Source organism: Alexandromys fortis, unplaced genomic scaffold (genome assembly GCF_014885135.2).
Source record: "Alexandromys fortis isolate MF-2015 unplaced genomic scaffold, M_Fortis_MF-2015_v1.1 scaffold_5, whole genome shotgun sequence".
Classification (NCBI taxonomy): Eukaryota; Metazoa; Chordata; class Mammalia; order Rodentia; family Cricetidae; genus Alexandromys; species Alexandromys fortis.
In genome coordinates this window covers 3,759,223-3,779,332 of record NW_026067924.1, presented here as the reverse complement: position 1 = coordinate 3,779,332, position 20,110 = coordinate 3,759,223, and the positions used below count along the sequence as shown (strand labels likewise).

Here is a 20,110-nt window from a genome sequence, read left to right as displayed (position 1 = left end):
CATGGCGACTCCTCACTCAGCTTCTTTTTCCCAGCATTCTCTTCTGTATACTCCGCCTACCTAATTTTCTATCCAATAAAATGGGCCAAGGCAGTTTCTTTATTAATAAGAAACTATTCCCACATCAATAAATGACACAATAATCAGCATTTTCATAACCAATGATCTCTGCAGAAATCCTTATTCAATCAGCAACAGTTGAAACATCAATATTCAGTATTAATAATCAATATAATAATCTAGACCACCAACTGGTCATGACCAAAATCTCATAGATGTTAAATCATGACTATTTAGATGTGGTTGATAGATCTGAGACTGAGGATGGACAATAATGATAGAAAAAAAATGTATGTCAACACAGTGTTTTCTATTTATGAGAATCAGATTTCTGCAAAGGCTTCTCTTGCCCTAGTGAGTACACCTGTGGCCATACCTGTCAGGATCTTTTAACTGACTGTATTCTTGTTCTTAGTTCAGGTAAGACCAAAGCACAGAACCCAGGCTCTGTGTTTTTGAGAACTGGATGGCATTCCTCTTTGGTGAAGTTGGGATGGTGAATAGGTCTGGATAGTGAGAGCAGACAGAAACACTCAATTCTCTTTACTGCCCGTGACTGCTGAAATACTCGTGCCCACGTCTTCTTTGTGAATTCTCCACCCTTTTGGACTTTCCCCTTTGTTTCTCACACTTCTTTTGATTGATACTTACAAAGTCCATGTTTGATATTAGGGAAATTCCATTTATCTTAAGATTAATTCTCATCCTATTTTTCTCTCATGTGTCTTGATAAAATGTTTCTTAATTGAAATAGAATTGCATCATTTTCTCTCTTTTCCTCCATCCAGTTTTTTTTCAGTTACTCTCCTTTGAACTCCTCCCATGCCCCCCCCCAAGTTGACAGCTTTTTTTCTTTGATTATTGTAACATAATATATACTTGCAATTATATTCACGAACGTATATAAATACAACCTGCTGAGTCTGTTTTTGTTGTTTATGGGTATAAGATTTCAGTTGCCCTCATGTCTTAACACTTAATTTTCCCATGGAGTCCCAACCCTCTGATATCATATTCATCGTATTTGATCTTTTTATAATAAAACCTTCCCCATTTCTTACCTTCCAGAGTCTGCCCAGCCAGTAACTTTTATGTGGCCTTTCTAAATTCTGAGTGGTACCCTGGGTTCCTCCCTATATTTGACTTTTATAATCTGAAGAGTAGTCTGTGCAGTTCACTGGGGGCATTCTTTAGTGCCAATTCTGTGTTTAGCACTCTGCTTGGTTTTCTCCACTTTTTTGGTTAAAATCTTCTAAGAGGTACTTATATGATGCTTTCATTCTTGAATGGAACATGACTTTAAGGTCATATACTTTAAATTTACAGGTGTTTTCTGTGTAAATTTATGGCAACTTACATAGAATTTACACAAAGTTTACTCAGTCATTAAATATATCATTTGATCCTTACAATTTATGGTATGTTCTGTTGCAAACTGAGAAGCCAAGGCTCAGAATGATCATGCCCGTAGTTGCCAACAGTTAACAGCTGAATTAAGAACAGGAGCCAAGTTTATTGACTCAATTTGATCTTTTAAAAAGAAATCGTATATCTGGTAGGGAGAACGTCAGCTTTCATCACTGGAATGATACTGGGTTTATCAACTGCATTCAGGGCAGGCCCCATGCTCAGTAATCAGCACAAACTGGATCCCATGTTTCATTTCTCTGTATATTTTTTAAGAGAGAAAGAACATGAAGTTGGTAGACAGGAAGAGGAGGATCTAGAAGTTAGAGAGGAAAAGGAATATGGTCAAAATATATTTACAAAATTCTCAAAAATAAATAAAAACATCAAATATAAAATAAAATCACCTCCCTGTTCCCACACTCTGCCTGCTTGCTTTTATGGTTTGTTTTTCTGCAGCAGCGAACAATGTGCTAGGTCAGGTAGATTTTGTGCATTTGAAATAAAATTTTCCATAACCTTTCTGATCACGGATGTCCAAGTTGGTTTTCTGACTCTTGTACATAACCCCCCATTTTACTCGGGATAGTTTAACACAGACTCTTAACTTTCTCCTCCACTCTCTTACTTTTCTTGATTTACATTAACTAGTCAAGAAGCTGACAGGAATTCTAACTAGTTCATGTGACTCTGAAGCAAAAACAAAAACCGTAAAAAGAGGGTTCACTTGGGTCAGTTAGTACCTGTGTTTCTTACAAAGCATCACAACCATAGGAGAAGATTAGCACTGGTTTCCTTTCAGAAGTTTGGGGAATGATTCTCTTGTAGGGTTTTGGTGACTGTGGGGCTCAGCCCTGCTCCCCTTCAGTTCTCGCACTTGATTATGGTTTTTAATTCCTTTTGTGTTTTTTTCATTGAACAAGTGCCATAACACCCCCCCCCCCCGATTAATGATGGGCACCCAATAGGCGATGGCAGAGGACTTGAGGACTGGAGATTGGCTGTGATGGCGGATGGCAAAGGAGCAGAATGGTGGGGAGGAAAGGGCGGGGTGTCTTCGTTAGGGTTTGCTGTTGCTGTGAGGAGACACTGTGACCATAGCAACTTTTATAAAGACATTTAATTGAGGGGTCTCGCTTACAGTTCGAAGGTTAAGCCCATCATGTGGGGGGCATGGCAGCATGCAGGCAGGCACAGTACTGGAGAAATAGTTGAGTGTCTTACATCTTGAAGGCAGCAGGAAATCAGCTGACAGTCATGTCAAGGATAGCTTGAGAAAAAGACAGCAAAGTCCGCCCCCACAGTGACACACTTCCTCCAGAAAGACCACACCTACTCTAATAAGGCCACTCCCTATGAGTTTCTGGGGGCCAAATCCATTCAAACTACCACACAGGTGTAAGGAATATAGCACTGCAAAGCCTCCTGGGAAATGAGAGCTAAGTAACAGAGGTGTTCACTGTTGTAGAATTAATGAGAATGGGCTGAAGTCTGAAGTGAACGCCCACCATAGGACTGTGATGACAGGTTCCATTCCCATGAGAGACCCTGAATTTTAACTTGCCTTCAGGTGGAAGGGGTGTGCTGTGTCTCAACCTATGATTCAGCCTCATCAACTGTGGAAGAACTGCTGTGTTCAGGCCTTAAGATCCCGGGGCCTCCATTTCTTGTCTTTGGGCTATCAGCTAATATCCACTCCCCATATTGAGAAGAAGTGATAGGATTCTTTTCCAGGCTCCCAGGTGAGGGCCCAGCTGACGGCCAGTATAAAGCACCAGGTAGACGTGTGGGTGAGACAGAATGTAATTTCAGTCATCCGGTTAGCTGACTTTTCTGATCATGAATATCATCTTAAAGTCCCCTGTTAAAAGGGGGGCACGATTGATATTTGTTGTGTTTATAAGTTTGGATCTCATGGGAGGTCTTTGGGTGTTTAGACACACCCTTGAAACGATTTGGAGAGACAAGCTAGACAGGTTCTCTTTTCTACACGTCTCATTGTTTCTGTCTCTCTGTGTGTCTCTGTCTTTCTCTCTGTGAGTCTCACACTTTCATGAAGCATTGGAGCAAGTGGTTTGCTGCCACCTGTTCCCACACCGGCTGCCTTGACAGAAGCACAAAAGCAATGGAGAAAAAAAAAATCCCTCAAGGCCGAAAACTTAAGAACCATAAGATTCAAACTAGATTTCTAGTTTTAAGTTGGTTATCTCAGATATTTTTGTAGTTATTAAAGGTTGGCTAACACACCCATACTGTTCAGGTTCCCAGGCAGACATTGTGGAAGACACAAACCGCTCTTGAAATATTCTTTCTGAAACCCTAACTTACATACAAGAACACAACAGATAGATATTTTATTTGCTAAGCAGGAAGTGGTGTGTTTGTGCTCATCTGTGTGTCTGTGTTTATCAAAATAACTAGAAAACCATTATCAGGCTTAAATATATAACTATAGTATGGAATAAAACCAGACTCTCTTAAGCAATATTTATCATATGAGTATACAAGTAGAATGGCTGGATGTTTTGGAAAAAAACAAATTCCCTTTGGGTCCCCACACGACTGTCCTAAAACTCATATTGTATTTCTTTCTTCACAAGTAAACAGAGAAATACTTTGCAAGTGTGAGTAGATTTCTTTGATAGTTCCCTGTGATTTTCGCAATTTGGATCACATGCTTTTGCTCTCCTAAACATGTTCGATAAGGGACATTTTAAAATCAGTGGATTGAAGCTTGTGGCTGAGGTCCCCAGGTAGCTTCGCCAGCCGGCTTTGAACTCCTTTATTATTGCACAGTTGAAAGAAATTGCTCAGCTTCTTACCAGAAAGGCCTTCTGCCAATTGTCACGTGCACATTTCTAAATCACTTACATATTTTAAAGGATTAAAATTAAAGATCAGATTAAAAACTTTCCTCTCAGCTTCAAAGAGAGAATCAAAACCTCCACGGAGCCTTAATGACAGCCTTCTTTGCTGTTTGGAAAAAGGAAGGAAAAAAAAAAACCGCTCAGAGTATTTCTTCAGTTCTTACTGCTTCTCTTTCCAACCCGTGTTGTTCTGAAGTAAACACGGGACCGGTGAGATAAACTGCGCTGTTTACCTTGGCGCTACTCAACCCTACAGTGATACTTCAGAAACTGCTTCTCAATACTTGCCTGTTTCTGAACTTGGCGTGGAACCCAGTCCTAAGGAAGGTTGTTAATTTGACATGTTATGGCAGAATTAAGTCTGTTGCCATAACAGTAACTTCTCTCTAATAAATTTCCCTCTCTGGAGATTTCAACACTTCAAAAGACGATACAGCATACCTTTTGCAAACCAGAAAATGATAAGGTTTCACGCTGGCCATTGAGCCAATGATTACCGCTGTACCCCAAACGTGTAATTACAGAGCGCTTGCTGGTGGCAGCTCCGAGTGTGGGGAGAAATGTCAGGTTGGGGTTGGGGTTCAAAGTTAGGAGCAGGTTCCTCGCTCTGCAGCTGCTATAATTACACAGCTCGGTACATGGGAGCCATTTATCTTCCGCCAACCTTGGTAATTAATTTTGTCTTCAGTCAGTGGAAGGGGGATTGATCTTCTCTTTATGAAGAGGTTTCTCACGCAAATGCTTTCCAGTGTTGAAATGTCAAATGGCTTTTGCCCTGTTTTGCAGGTATTTACTGGAATCTGAGCTCGGGATTCTTTGACTCCACGACTAATACAAGTCCGAACCAAGTTTATTGGTGACATCCAGTTTCTTCCTCGGATCAAAGTTTATGTTAAAAGTATATGCTGATGAGAAAGAAGTCTTAAATTAGCGGGAAGTTTATTTGCATGCAATGAAAGCAGCGCCACCCATGGAGGTGAGGGCCTGTTCATTACTCTCACATCTACTTTTGAAATCTTCTTGAAAATTTTTATCCATCAGAATTCTTTGACCAAAGGCATCCCAGCAGGCTTGTAAAGTTAAGTGACAGTTTTCAGACTTGTTGCTGTTCAATGTTACAGGAATTGCCAGATAATGGGGGCCTTGCCCTCTGACACCTTCTCTGTTGAAGTATCTATTGTAAGTGCCTTTGGATGTAAAACTTTCTCTCCAGAGTTTAGAGACATCATACCCTATTTTTTAAAATTTTTTATTTAGTTTTAGATGTATGTGTATGTGTGTGTAAGTGAAAACATGTGCACCACATGTGTGTAAGTACTCATGGAGGCCAGAAGAAGGTGCCCTATCCCCTGGAACCATTTGCTGTGAGTTAGCCCTATATGGATTCTGGGAGGAGAAGCTGAGCACTCTACAAGAGTCTTGAGCCAGTGAGCCACCTCTCCAGCCCCTTTCTTTTCTTTCTAAAAGAGGACATTTTCATAAGACATGAGAACAACGTTCATGAACCAAATTAGAATCTGTAGGTAGGTATTTTTATAGTAATTTATAGACAACAAGTAATTTTCATTTAATTTACTTCTTGTGTCTTCAAAGCCCTTGAGCCCTTCCCTTGTCAGTCTGTTTTGGTTGATGTTACAAGAGAGCACAGGTTGAGCAATTAATAAACAGTAAATGTTGGATATTTCTTTTTTATTTGGAGGCTTGGAAGTTCAGGACCAATGGGGGAAGATATTTGGTCCTGGGTCACGGCTGCTTTCTGGTTCTTAAGTCATGCCTTTGCGCTTTATCCTCAGGTGTTGGAAGGGACAAACTCCCTTGGACCAATTTCACAAGGTCACTACACCCAGTCATAAGGGATTTGCTGTCATATCCTGGTCACTTTACAAAGGCGCCCTAGAGACCCACAGTGGGTAAGACTTAAGTATATACATTTGTAAGACTTCGGGGGAACGTAAACATTTAAACTTCAGCAGCTTGTAAGGGATCACAGTGGTTGAACGAAAGTATAATTTATCAGTGAATTTACTGGAGGAAATCAGATAAGCAGTATGTGTGATAGACAAAATACGATTACGCTTGAAGTTCAAAAACAATATTGGAGGCTGCTGGGGATTCGATAGTAGTGAGAAGGCCAACGTGAGCAAGCCCTCAATTTTACATTTCTCCTCCTAAAAGTTCCCGCTGATTTTCATGTCTCCTATCTTCTCTGGAATTGTCTGTTTTAGACCAGGAAGGGAAGTTCTGCTTCCATTTGCACTTATTAAATTCAAAGTGAGTTTGAAGACCCAGGTATGCTTCTTGGTAAAATGCCAGTCCCTGCGGAGGGAAGGGGGCAGGGCTCCTTCCTTCAAGTGCCCTAGATCTACGGACTCAGCACTCATTTCTGTTTTAGAGAAGAGCATAGAAGGGGTGGGAGGAAATGGTTTTGCTGAGGTCACGCAGCTGGTTAGTGATGCGGAGGTGAGGGGCTCCTAGAGCTGGGAACCCAGCCCAGCATTTTCTATAAGGCATTGGTTTTCTAGTCTTCTTCGGGCAGAAAGCTACCAAAACACCATGGAGCACATTGCAAAAAGAGCCTGAAACATGTCACATTAAAGTAACTCCTCAGCTTAGTGCAAAACCAAATTGTCTCTTATACTGGATTCTAGCCGCTGAAGTTTAATTTCATGCAATGTGCGCATCCTTGATTTAATTTCAGCAATGAAGATGTTGGTTAGCTCAAGAATGATCCAGATTTTACGTGACCCAAAGCTTGAATAATTTGTAGAATTTTTTAAAAACAGTGTTCCAATTTACAAACAAAAACTGATGTGAAATTCAATATTTATATCAGATAATATTAGAGTGGAGAAATGGAGACCCATGTCCTATCTTCCACACCATTGAGGTCTTTTAGCAGAAAGACAAAGGATGCTTCCTGACTGTAACCTGACTTCCCCACCTAGCATGGCTCCCTTCCCAGGGCTCATGAATTGAATGCTTGAGCTCCAGATGGAGACACTATTGTGGGAAGTTCTGGAAATTTTGGGGAGACAGGCATAGTTGGAGGAAGTAAGTTAAGGGAGTTGGCCTTTGGGGGGTATTGCTAATCTTCACTCTTCTTCCTGAATTGAATGCTTCTTCTCCACTGAGCCCTTATAATCACGATGGCCTAAAAACTTGAAAATTGTGAGCTAAAAAAGGCTTCCTTCCACCCTTAGCTCTTTTTTAGCAGTTATTTCATGAAGATGCAAAAGTAAGAAACACCCCACCCATGGTCTTACAAAAGCTTACATCAGTGTTTTGAGACTCAGGATTCCTAAGTTTTGAGTTTTATTAGGTTTATCTGCCAGTCTTTAGTGAAGTTAAGAACAAAAGTATTTCCATAAAGCAGACATTCTATAGGTCACTGTTGCCTGGCTATAGTGGCAAAGTAGTTCCTTTGACACCTTTGTACCCATTTTATGAAGGTGACAGCCAATTTGCTTCTTATTTTTCAAGAGATTATTTCTCTCAAGACTCAAATCCAGAAATAGTACAATGAAAGACCTTGTGTGTGTGTGTGTGCATGCACGTGCGGATTGCTCAGCTTTCCCATCCACTGAAAAACCAAGAAAGCAAAATCTGTCCAAGATAATGATGTTTTGGAATTCCTTTGGTGAAGTTCTAGCATCTCCCCTGTATCCTTTTATCACATCTGGAATGTTCAGACACTAGATACCAGCTGTATACGTTTGCCATTATCTGGACAATCTGAATCCTGGATACCCAGCTGCATCCTTTTATCATCATGTGGAGCATAATGATTACAACCCAGCTCTTGATTCATTGTTAATGTGCAATGCCTTCAGTCAACAGAAGATTTATGAGACTACCTAGAACTCTCTAGTCAACCCAACAAATAGGAATATGCAGCCATAAATGCATCTGAGTCCATATTCACGAATCCCATGGCTCTCGACTCTTCTTAGAAATGCATACTCTAAATTTAAAACAATGTCAAGCTTTTTTAATACATAAAACATTTTTTTCAAAAAACTCTTGCTATGTGTTATTTTAATATGCTAGACAACCCCCCTTACACTGCAAGTTAGTACAATGTCAACGCAACAAATAGAATTAAGCTAAACTTAACAGACAACATAATGCATATTAAAAACTGTCTGAGAGCCAAAGTTAAGAACATTATACATTTATTTGGAACTGACTTCATATGGTGAATCATAACACATCTCAAGTCATTAATCTTGTCCATTTGTATTTATTTAACTAGTATATATAGTTTTGCAGTATCCATTGTTTATGCTGATTATTGTAGATGCTATTTTGTATATGTCTAAAATTGGTTTACATATCAGGATGATTTATTTGAACTAGATCAACACCCAAATTCATATGTGCTACGGAAATCAGATCTGATTTTCTTTGTGGCCAAGTTGGAAAAAAAATTGGCAAAATCGTTTAGTCTCAGAATTTGCTTTATGAGTGATTTTCTCTGGGAAAAGAAGAGGACCTTCTGCTAAATTGGGGACCGGGGTAACCAAGCATCTCTGGGAGGAACAAAGGAAAAGAACAGAGGGGCTAATTGTTTAATTAGTAAATGTCTGCTTGGTTAATGACATATTAATGAGTTTTTAAGACCGTCATATCATTTACCATAAAAGACCCATGTGCCTATCCCTGGATGTACTGTATAATTAAGTAATGTGGCCCACAGGAGTTCGTCATTTAAAACCTTGTCATCTTTCTCAAGTTTGCAGAGAGAAAAAGCCAGCACAGAAGGCACCTGCCAGGTACGGTCAGGGTAGCATATCATTCTGAACTAAATTGTCTCTCTGCAATGGTTGCACAGTCAGGTGTCTGACTGGAAGCTGGGGGCTTTTTTTTTTTTTTTTTTTTTTTTTTGACAACTGAAGGAGTTGCTGAGATTCCACCTTCCACTATTTGCTCCTTGGCAGTCAGTTGCTAGCAGGAGGTTGTGAATTTGCAGTGCCTGGCCCGGAAGCTGCTTTAGAGTACTTAAAGGAGTATGGCAGGATTCGAGAACTGTGCTAAGGAATATGGCAGTCACTTGCCACATGAAGCTATTTCAATTAATTAAAATGAAATACAATTAATGATGGCTGAGTATTTTACTTACCCCAGCCATGTGGCAGGCGCTCAGTGGACATGGCTGTCTAGTGACCATCTTTCCGACAGCACTGATGGAAGGAGAACATTATCATGGCTTGAGTCGTAGTCACTGGACATCGCTACTCACCTGGTTATCTCTGCATCTGCCTTGCATAGGCCAAAGAAAGAAGATGTTTGCCCAATCTTAGGCCAACCCAGTCTAAAGGCCAAAACTCATATTCATTTTTAATATACGCCATGCTTCACACCAGAATGTTGGCAATTTTTTGTTTAGACAGGAGAGTGGACAGTCACCTTAGTGCAAGGTACACAATTTGGGGGCAAATTATATGATTCTTGATGAAATAGAGGGATTGATACCACAAACCTCTGCATCTGATTTTAGACTCTCCAAACCGAATTAGACACAGAAAATGCAGTTTCCCAGCTCCCGTGTGGATCAGCATGGCTAATTTTTCACGGATGCAAATTCTGTGTCCAAAAATTAAATGCTTTCATTTTCTTGGATAGTCTGCCAAAGTAAGTTCTCTAAGTGTGTTATTTTTTAAAAATATATTCACATTTTTCTCTTTCTTGAGCTCTACCCTTTGGTCTGGTGGATTTTAATATTTCCTGTGTTTTCCCTCTTCTCCATCTCTCTGGACCCCCACAATGGCTAGCTTTGCTTGTAACTTGGGATAAGGGAACCCCACCTGAGGAATTGCTTCTATCAGATTGACCTGTGTGCATGTCTGTGGGGCCTCTTCCTGATGATTGGTTGATGAACAAGGGACAGTTAAATTGCCTTCCACAAGTGTTCATTTTTTCTTATGCATTCATAGGTGATAGTGAGGGAATATTTCTGTCTTGCATGACTACGACTTGCCTCTTGCTGGTGGTGTGTTGTCCCCTACTTTGATCCAGGGCTTGGATATGAGTTTTAATTTGAAGTTAGTAGACATAATTCAAACAGAGGTATCAACCGTGCTTGCCCTGTTGGACTTGCGTGTTTGGTCTCCTACTTTATATTCATGAAGGAGCCTACCTCATGTTGCTGGTTCCAGAGGTTGAGACACACGCTAGGTAGAACATCATGCCCCAAACCCAACATGGAATAGCTAAAACTTAGAACCTGCATGAGAAATACATGTTCATTTCTGTGTGAAACTGAGCTTTTGATCTGTCACTTGAAAATGAACCATCTGCTGCTAGATAGAAAATCTGATAATTCATTTTCAAAGACGCTCAAGCCAGCTTAGGTTGAGCTATGAATGCATTGAAAACACTGCACCCCTGTGAATGCCCATACAACTATGCCAACCTCTACCCTAGAACTAGAAATTTAAGAGTAGAAATTTATTAACAGTCAAACTTGCCTGTAAGGTTATAAGTCTGCTAATCTTTAGAATAAACAGAATATAAGGTGGGGATAAAATTCCATGCATTTTTTTGAAAAAATGTAAGAACTAGATGGGCTTGGGAGATGGCACCTCTAATTATTCAGATAATGGGAAATGGGAGAAAGGGTCATGAGTTCAAGGTTAGGAAGATTGTTCTCTGCCTCAATCAGTATGTATTCCATTCAAGAAGGATGGCCAACTTTCCAAAGTCATTAGCAACCCACTTCACTTTTGCTCCTCTGTGTCTCCATTGCTCTGACTGTGGAATTCAGAGCACGATTTCTCATATCAGCTAAAGCCTCCCTTTGAATTCTCAGTAAAGCAGTGTGGGCTTTGCTGGAGCAGATCCATATGGCTTTTGGTTTGAATTGGCAAGGTTGTCTGGTCTTTTTGGGTTTAGTTATTAATAGAAATGTGACATCTGGAGCCAGAGAAAGAGAACTTTGCCTCCTCTCCTAGCTGAGGAGAGGGCCTAGGAAATCAGGTCTAAAATAAATAATAAGTAATCAAGTGGTTGCTAAGGTAACAAGTGATAGTCATAAAAAAATCCTGCAAATATGCTGGTCCTTCTTTTTTCAGAGTAGTGGTGCTTGAAATGTTTCCGTTGTCCTTGCAGTTATCGTTGACTGGTGAGTTAGCTTGGACCATGAAGAATAGTGGCAGGTGATGTGCTATACACTGTTTCTGGATAGAAGTCCTAAACCCTTCAGCTTGTATTTTCATTCCTCTTGATGTCGAATCTGATTGCTTTCTAGATAACATAATACAAGAGCCAAGTCCACGTGGCAATAGGTAGAATACACATTTGCCATCACAGCTCACTGAAGATGGTTCTATTGTACCCATACCTAACCTAGCCTGACTCTTACCATTCTTCATGTACAAGATGATTGAAATCTAATAGATACTGATCAGACCCAAGACAACATGAGAATAGCATCAAACAAAGGATGCAAAATCACCTTTTTGGAATCCTGAAAAGAGGAGACATTGTTTTTGACCAGAGTGATCTAAAAAGATGCCATCAAGGTTGAATAACATAATAAATGTCTAAATAGAAAAAGATTTTGAAAGGCAGATTATTGGGTAAGAAATGAGAGGAGAATGGAGATGAGACCCGCAGAGATGTTTCAGAAATGGAATATTGATCAACCCACTAGTAGACAGTGGAATAGGATCATTTGAGTGAAGAACCTTATGCTATGGGCTGGTATAAGTCAGTGGCAGAAAGAAGACACATGGATGTAAGCAGGAGAAGATCTTAAGAATGAACAATATTTGATCAGTGATATCAAGACTATAAAAGTCATTAGAGTTTTATTTGCGAAACAAGTGTTAGAGAAAAGCAATACTGTCCAGTTGTAGTGACAGACACCTGTAATCCTAGAATTTGGAAGGTAACAGCAGGAAGATAATCTGAGCTATGGAGCTAATGAAGCTAGCCTGGGCTATATAAGATTTGTCTAAAAAAAAAAAAAGAAACCCTTAAAAACAGCAAAGTGGAATGGGGGAGATGAAGAGGAGGAGGAGAGGAGGAAAAGAAGGAGAGGAAGTAGGAGGTTATTCTGGAAGGGTCTATATGATAAACCAGGATGGCAGCAAGCTGTTTCTAAATTCTAGAATATCCCTTCCCTCTTGATCTTGCTAGAAACTCTTCTAGTAGTTAGTCAAGTGATCTGAAGCAAGACTTGGGAGTTGATAATCAAAAGGAGAAAACAGCAGTTATTACTAGAAGGAACTAGGTGTCTTGTGGTTGTCAGGCTCCAAGTTTTGCTTACGGATGTGTGTGTGTGTGTGTGTGTGTGTGTGTGTGTGTGTGTGTGTGTGTAATCCTAGGAAAATGACCACAAAGCCTCTCAGAGCATCCATTCCTTTTCAGCAACATGGTGGTAATACCAGACATGTTTCCTAGCCATCTGGAGTGGTGGAAACGATAATCCACTTGTTCTAGCAACTTCCTAGGCTACCTAGAACACCAAGTCATTTGTTTTCAGCCAAAGATATGGTTACCCTCCAGCTCCTACTGAGCATTCAGCTAGCTGTTTCTATGCAAAGCTTTCATGTAGAAGGCAGACATTGACAAAATGTTAAGCTGTCAAAAATAAAAAGAGGAAATTGTTGAGTTCTCTTTCATTTCAACCGTTCTGTTTCATTGGCCCACAACCTCCATGGAGGTGCTGTCAGCTCCACTTTGAGAAGTTTGACTCCTCCTTAAGACCTCAAAGGAGGTTGGTAGGAATGGGCACCGAATGAGGATGCACCCAAAATCAATTTGTGGGAATCCCCAGAACAATTTTTGTTTGCGTAAGCAAAACTTTTCTAAAAGCTTGACCTGTTTCTTGCTGACTCCAAATTCAAGTAACTATCCTTGGGTTCCTGTCCTAAAAGGTAAAATAAATGTTCCAAAGGCAAATAGGTGTTTTAAATATGACATGGAACTGATCGCTTTCTGTAGGGCAAGGACTGTCAGCACACAGAAAAAAGCTATGCTTCCAGATTGAAATGAAAATCAGCCTGTTATAGCTATAACTGCATGCCTCATTCTGACAGAATCCATCATGTCAGAATCTAGCAAATCCTTAAGAATTTTCGGTCACCTGATGGAAACCAATCTCATTCCCTACTCAGATTATTTCCAGTCTCTTGCTGTCTCCTCTTGTTTCTCCTCCTGACCTCACGTCTATCCCCACATGGACAGCCTCTGCCACTTTTCTTAGAACCACTCACTTTGAAAGAGAGTGTACATCTTGTGTAGCTTTAGAGACCCTCGGCCTTTATCTGCCACTTATATCCTGGCACCATTAACTCTCTGATCTCACTTCTAATTGTCTTTGCCCTTTGTCCTGAGGCCCTGAGAGCTCACCATTAGCAGCATAGGAACTACAGTTGCCGGGATCTCCCAGTATCATGACCTCCTCTCTGAACTTCTTAACATTCATCCTCCATATCACCTCCTTCATGAAGTTCCCTCAACACGCTCTTAGGCAAAGTTGTAACCCACTACCACGTACCTAATTCCGTCTCTTCTCTCCCCATCTAACAAATGCAGATTTTATATGCTCACCTCACCTGTTGTCTGTCTTCCTCCTGTAGCAGATGAACTCCACGAGGGAGGGAGGCCTATTTATTGGTCTATGTCTGCATCCCCGATATCAATTACGATACCTGCCATGCGTAACTTCCTACTAATGTTTATTGAGAACCTAACAGAGCACAAACAAGTACAGCTGGGGCAACTGCTTTCACAGGTGAGCCTGTGTTTCCTCAAATGGGAAACCAAGAGAAAACGTTGAGCTTCTTGGTAGCCTTGTGTGGGAAATACTATTGTACAAGGCAAACGCCAATTAATATTAAATGTTATAATCTAGGGAGAGTCTATGAAAATCCCAGAAGTTCAGGAGACTTCACCACCATAAAGACTAGAAACAGATGTAAAATACCAAACCACAGGCCAGACAGGTGAGCCCTTTTAGGAAAAATTAAATGACAGGGTTAAGGCAGATCTTTTTTTTTTCTTTCTTAAATTCTTAGTAGTCTCTTTACTTCTTTCTGATGAGATAAACTTTGCAGTCTCATCAGTAAAACACTAATAAAGAAGCTCTTTCAATGAGGCTCTGATACTTTTTGAAGATTGTCCTAGCTGAAACTCTTCTTAGTAATTTACCCAGTGGCTTAGGAAAAACCTCAATCATCTGGGTTATTGTCTTAGCCGCCATCCGTCTTGTCATTGTGATAGAATGCCTGCATCAGCAGCTTAAAGGATTAAAGATTCACTTTGGTTCACTGCTGCAGAAGCCCCAGGCTATGGTCACTTAGCTCACGCTCTTGGGAAGAGCATCAGGCCAGCAGGAATACACAGCGGAGGAGCAGCTCATTGTCAGGTCAGTGAGGACACACAGAGAAAAGAAAGTTGATTAACTTCTCCTTTCCCGCTTTCTTGTGTGGCACCCAGCCCACGGTAAGACATCACTTGCCTTTGGGGCAGGTCTTCTCCCTCAGTTGACCCTTTCCATAAATGCCTTCCCTTCCTGTTCCACACAGAGATGTGCCTCACCAGTCTCCTAGGTTATTCTAAATCCAGGAAAGCTGCTGAAGATGTTGCCACACTCATATCACAGTGGAGCTTACGCTGAGATTAGATATAATCATGAGCCGATCCAGCTCTTCAGGATGACACCACTTAGTAATTCTCCTTCTCTCAGCTTTGTCTTCCTCATGATTTGACTTCAGTCTCATACTTCATCATAGTGTCAAGATAGCTTCAGAATAAGCCTTAGCTACAGTTAAGTCAACATCAAAGAGGTACAGGGGCTTCCCGAGGCACAGCTTAGAGTTCTTCGATTAGCTTGACTGGCTTGCCATTTTGATTTCTATCTAGGCATGGATGTGTCAGGAAACAGTAGGCTGTTGTGTTGATGGCTTATAGATTCAGATGTTTTTGTTCATGGTCTGTTGCTCTGTTCTTCTCTCACCCACAACAAGGCAGAAACGTTATAGTGGAAGGACAAAGGAAAGGAAAGAGACTTGCTTCATGGTGGCCAGAAAGCACACAGGGTAGGAGGTCTGAGGACAAGTCTCTCAGTACCTGTCCCAGTTCCCAGTGCACTATTCTGTCTAACTAGGTCACACCTCATCGTTTCTTCGACCTCCCCCAATACCATCTAATGAGATATTCTTCAATGGGTTGACCCAGCAATCATGTCCCAGTCCTTCCCCGCAAACCATATGTGTGAACACTGCAACAGGCTCAAAGCTTTTAACACATGGCTTTCCTGAGACATTGCATCTCTAATTGGTCACAGTGGGCACTCTGTATCATGCAAGCTCTTGTTTTCTTTGGGAAGGCCCTTGAGCTGGTGAGATGGTTCAGTGGGTAATGGTACTTGACATCTAACCTGAGAACCTGAGTTTGAATCTCCAAGTCTACATGGTTGGAGGTGAGAACTTCATCCTCAAGTCATTCTCCAGCTTCCATATGAAAGCTGTGGCATGATATCCCCTAATAATAACTGTAGTAACTATAAATAAATAACTATACAAATTTATTTTAAAACATTTTTTGGAGTTCATTATTCTTAGCAATGTGTTAGAAGCCAATAATTAATAATTTTTATATGAAAGTGCATGAAGTGACAGTATCCATGACTCATTTACACTCAGTTCTGCCAGATTTTAAGAAAACTACTGAAGTGTAGATATTCTGAATTTCCAAATACACCTATCTGGAACCCAAGCATTGAAGAGATAAAGGCAAGAATACTACTCCAAGTTCTAGGCCAGCCCAGTCATCTTAGAGGGCTCTGTCTCAGCAAACAAGCAAGCAGGCCATTCAAGAAACTGGGGACACTGCCCATTGTGGGCAAAATATTTTATTATCATCATCTCTTCTCTCCAGAGTACAAACTCATGAGAAGGAAGTTTTAGGATTATTCCTAAACTGTAGGAATCAAGCAGATAATTCCATCAGAGGTGACGATTGTCCCTTGTAGGAGCCAATGCAGCCACTTCTGGTGGTCATACAAAGGGAGTATGTTTGCATAACTTATCTTTCAAGCAGCTTCTATCCTTTGCAGGCGCTATGGGTTTCCAAGTGGTCCTGCTGATTAGAGCTCTGGGTAAAATCTGTGCTCGCTGATAACCTGCCTACCTTGGCTTTCCGCTGTACTAAGCCCCTTTGGTTGGCTCTCTTTGCCAGTATACTTTCCTGCCTTCAGAAGCCAAGTTTCCCTGCCAAAAGTATGTTCTCAGGCTATCATCAGAAATGTTCTATGTTCACAGTTCACACTGGCAATATTTTAACCAGAAGTGCTTTTTGAGAATCCAGATTTTCATTAAACTATTTCATACTGCATGCCTTTGTGGTTAAATTTCTCAATACTTTAGTGAGTGTTTAATACATATATGTCATCATGATCTTAACATATTCAAGGTGGCTTACTTCATTTTCTTATCCCCCCCCTCCCCAAGGCATGACATCTTCCTATGTCCTTCAAGATTGGAAGGTGCGGTAGAACAGAAAAATTCTAGTGTATAACATGTTGGAGAAATGCTTGTAGAGTCATTGGTGTCTTAAAATATCATTTAAAATATCTGTTATCATTTGTCTACAGAGCCTCCTCTAGTCATGACAGCCCTTAACATTCCTCAAACTTAATTTCCAAATAGCATGCGTTGCAAAATGCTAATATAATGGATGCGTATGTGAGACAGTCCTAGTCCTATTGGGGGACACTGTGTCTGTCATTGTACAGTACAAGTATAGGCTTGTACTGAGGGCTTCAGGATTATCAAGGCAATATAAATGTAGGCCTTTGATCTGCTCCAGAGTCTCAGGAATGTTTTTCTTTGGCAGTAAACAGTTTGGGCTATATGGGCCTTACTATCTTTGTCAAAATGACTCAGTCTTGTCCTTGTGACACGGGAGCAGATGAAGAAAATATGGGAACAAAAGTATTACTAGGTTCCAATAAAACGTTATTTATTGCCAAGAAAGATTTCCCTTCTTTTGATATGCTTCCAGCATTTTAAAAGAGGAGATTGGGGCTGTGGGATCTTTAGCAGGTAAAAGGATTTGCAACACAAGTTTGATGGCTTGAGTTTGATTCTTGGCAGCCTCTCAGAAAAGAGAAAACTGAGTCCCGAGAGTTATTTCCTGAGCTTCACATATCTGCTATGGCATTCTCACATACACAACACAACACACACACACACATATGCATATCACACACACAACTGCTTTCTTGAAAAAGAATTTATAAAAGTAGGAAAATGAACAGTCCAATTAGTAGGAGATAAAAATGCCAAGCATTGGAACACATTTGGTTCATGGACCACATGGGTCAAACCTAGTTCTAAGTGATGCTTGGTGTGGTGGCTTGAAAGAAAATGCCCTCAATGGGAGTGGCACTATTAGTAAGCGTGACTTTGTTGGAGTGGGTGTGGCCTTGTTGGTGAAAGTGTCACTGTGGAGGTGGGCTTTGAGGTTTTATATATGTTCAAGGCACGCCCCATGAGACAGACCACTTCCAGTTACCTGCAAGTCAAGGTATAGGATGCTAGGCTACTTCTCCACCACCACATCTGCCTTGCATGCCACCATATCCCACCATGATGATAATGGCCTAAACCTCTGAAAATGTAAGCCGCCTCTCTTAAATGTCTTTTCCTTATAAGAGTTGCTGTGGTCGTGTAGAAATCCTCTCTAAGCTGGTTGGTAGAGTCAGTGATGCTCATGGCTATGTCTGTGGTAGATGCAGACACACTCTTCTTTATCTTTTGTGATTTTGTGAAAATTCCAAGGACTAAAACTTACTCAGTCTTCCCGATCCTCAACACAAGTTGATAATGATGGTTAGACTTCCTTTTTGCCTTTGTTTCTGATTATAAAGTCTTCCCATCCTTTTAGAAAAATGCACATCTGGGCCACGGCACTGATATTTACTCTCTGCTCTTTGAGAAATGCTTGCATTTTTGCTGAATGTATTTTTTTAAAGTAGTGTCTTCTAGTTCCCAGATTTTAAAAAGGGGTTTTAGGATTATAATCTAATTATATTTTCTCTCCTTCCCATTCCATTTCCTTCTCCAAATGCTCCCAATGTCATCTTCAAATTCATGACCTCTTGATCTATAATTGTTGTTATGTCTGTCTGTCTGTCTATCTATCTATCTATCTATCTATCTATCATCAATCATCTATCTATATATGTCATAGACATGTTTATGTATTCATAAATACACATATAATAAATCCAAACTCCTCAGTCTGTGTAACGTTAATGTAATGTATACATGTCTTCAGGGCTGGCCATTTGGTATTGGTATGCTCTTCCCTACTGTTATGCTCTTCCTTACTGCAGTCTGCTGCCTAAACACGACCTGATCAAGGATGACAGCAGCAGACAAGTTAACATGAATAGGGGCGATATCAGAAGGCCTCAAACCTAGACAAAGTTTCCAGCCTTCTGAAAAGCCCTTTGTAGGATACCTGGCTGGCCTGTGTGAGTACATGGGACATTCCTGAGACAAATCACCTGGCATTTGGGCATGTGCTAAGAAATTGATCAGTTTATGTGCCAGGAAAACAGGCAATCTATAAATCAGATATGATATTGTGGTAATTGTAAATTTAGACTCAGCGCTTGTCTTTATATTTAGTAGCTAATGGCCCAGTAAGTAATCCTTGCGTCACTGTGGGCAGTGTCGTTGTGGGGTATTGAGGATTCTAATCCTTCCTTCTTTCTCTCCTTGAGTCCCTGTGAGCAGCTGTGCAGTGTCCTTCCCTTCTACAGTGATGCCTCATTTTCCCAAAGGCTTAGAACAGTTGACTCATGGTATGGGAAGCCCTTCTGTAATTGTGTTGCTTTTATTGGTTAATGAGCTGCCTTGGCCTATTAGCTCAGGCTTCTGATTAACTAACTCTTACATCTTAAATTGACCCATTTCTAGTATTTTATATTTTACCACAAGGCTCGTGGTTTACCGATGAGGTTCCATCTAGCATCCGTTTCCTTTGGCGGCTACATGGCAACTCCCTGACTCTGCCTTCTTTCTCTCAGCATTCAGTTTATATTTCCCCATCTAGCTCTATTCTGCCCTGCCACGGGCCAAAGCAGTTTCTTTATTAACTAATGATACTAAAACATATTCACAGCATACAGAGGGAAATCCCACATGACTTCCCACACCAGAATCAAATCAACACCTGAAGTGCAAGCCCAAATAAAATGTTAGTTTAGAAGTGAATAATTATCTCAAATATTGTCATGGTGTCAAAAAGTTGGCTGTCAGTAATATTAGAAAAATATTTGAGAAATTACTACTGATCCTTTCTCTTATATGTGCTAGACAAACAAAGTTAATAAAGATTTATTCTGATAAGAGTTCCTTTGATAGGTCATTCCATCAGTCATTGTTTGGTTTTTCTGTTTGAAAATTTAAACAAAATAATTTCTGTATCATCATAAATTATACTTCATCATATACTATACTCTGCTGCAAAGTCAAGAAAAGATGATGAACTAAAGCGATTTGAAGAAGCGTCCCCTGTTTCATTCAACCTGTGTTTCTCGAGAGCTTTCTATATTGGGTAACTCGCCTTACTTATTGACTAAGTAGTGCCTTATTGGATATAGTTATTTATACCATTTATTTTCATGAGAAGGTTTCCAAAGAAAACTCTTAACACATCCAGTTTGGGCCTTTCCACGTGGAAAAGTGCCAAGCAGTTAACCTGACTGCAAATGTATCACTACAGTGTTTGGCTTCTGGCATAAAGCAGGGACTCTG

The 20,110-nt window shown here is 40.5% G+C and overlaps 1 long non-coding RNA gene across 2 annotated transcripts in view; it reads left to right on the top strand.

The window, feature by feature from the left end:
- Positions 1–4,681: 4,681 nt before the first annotated feature.
- Positions 4,682–20,110, top strand: part of LOC126501740 (uncharacterized) — a 40,852-nt gene continuing 25,423 nt past the window's right edge. For both annotated transcript variants that reach the window (XR_007591789.1, XR_007591790.1), the window contains exons 1-3: positions 4,682–5,002; positions 5,121–5,310; positions 6,128–6,244. This is a non-coding gene — a long non-coding RNA (uncharacterized lncRNA). The remainder of the gene's footprint in view (positions 5,003–5,120; positions 5,311–6,127; positions 6,245–20,110) is intronic.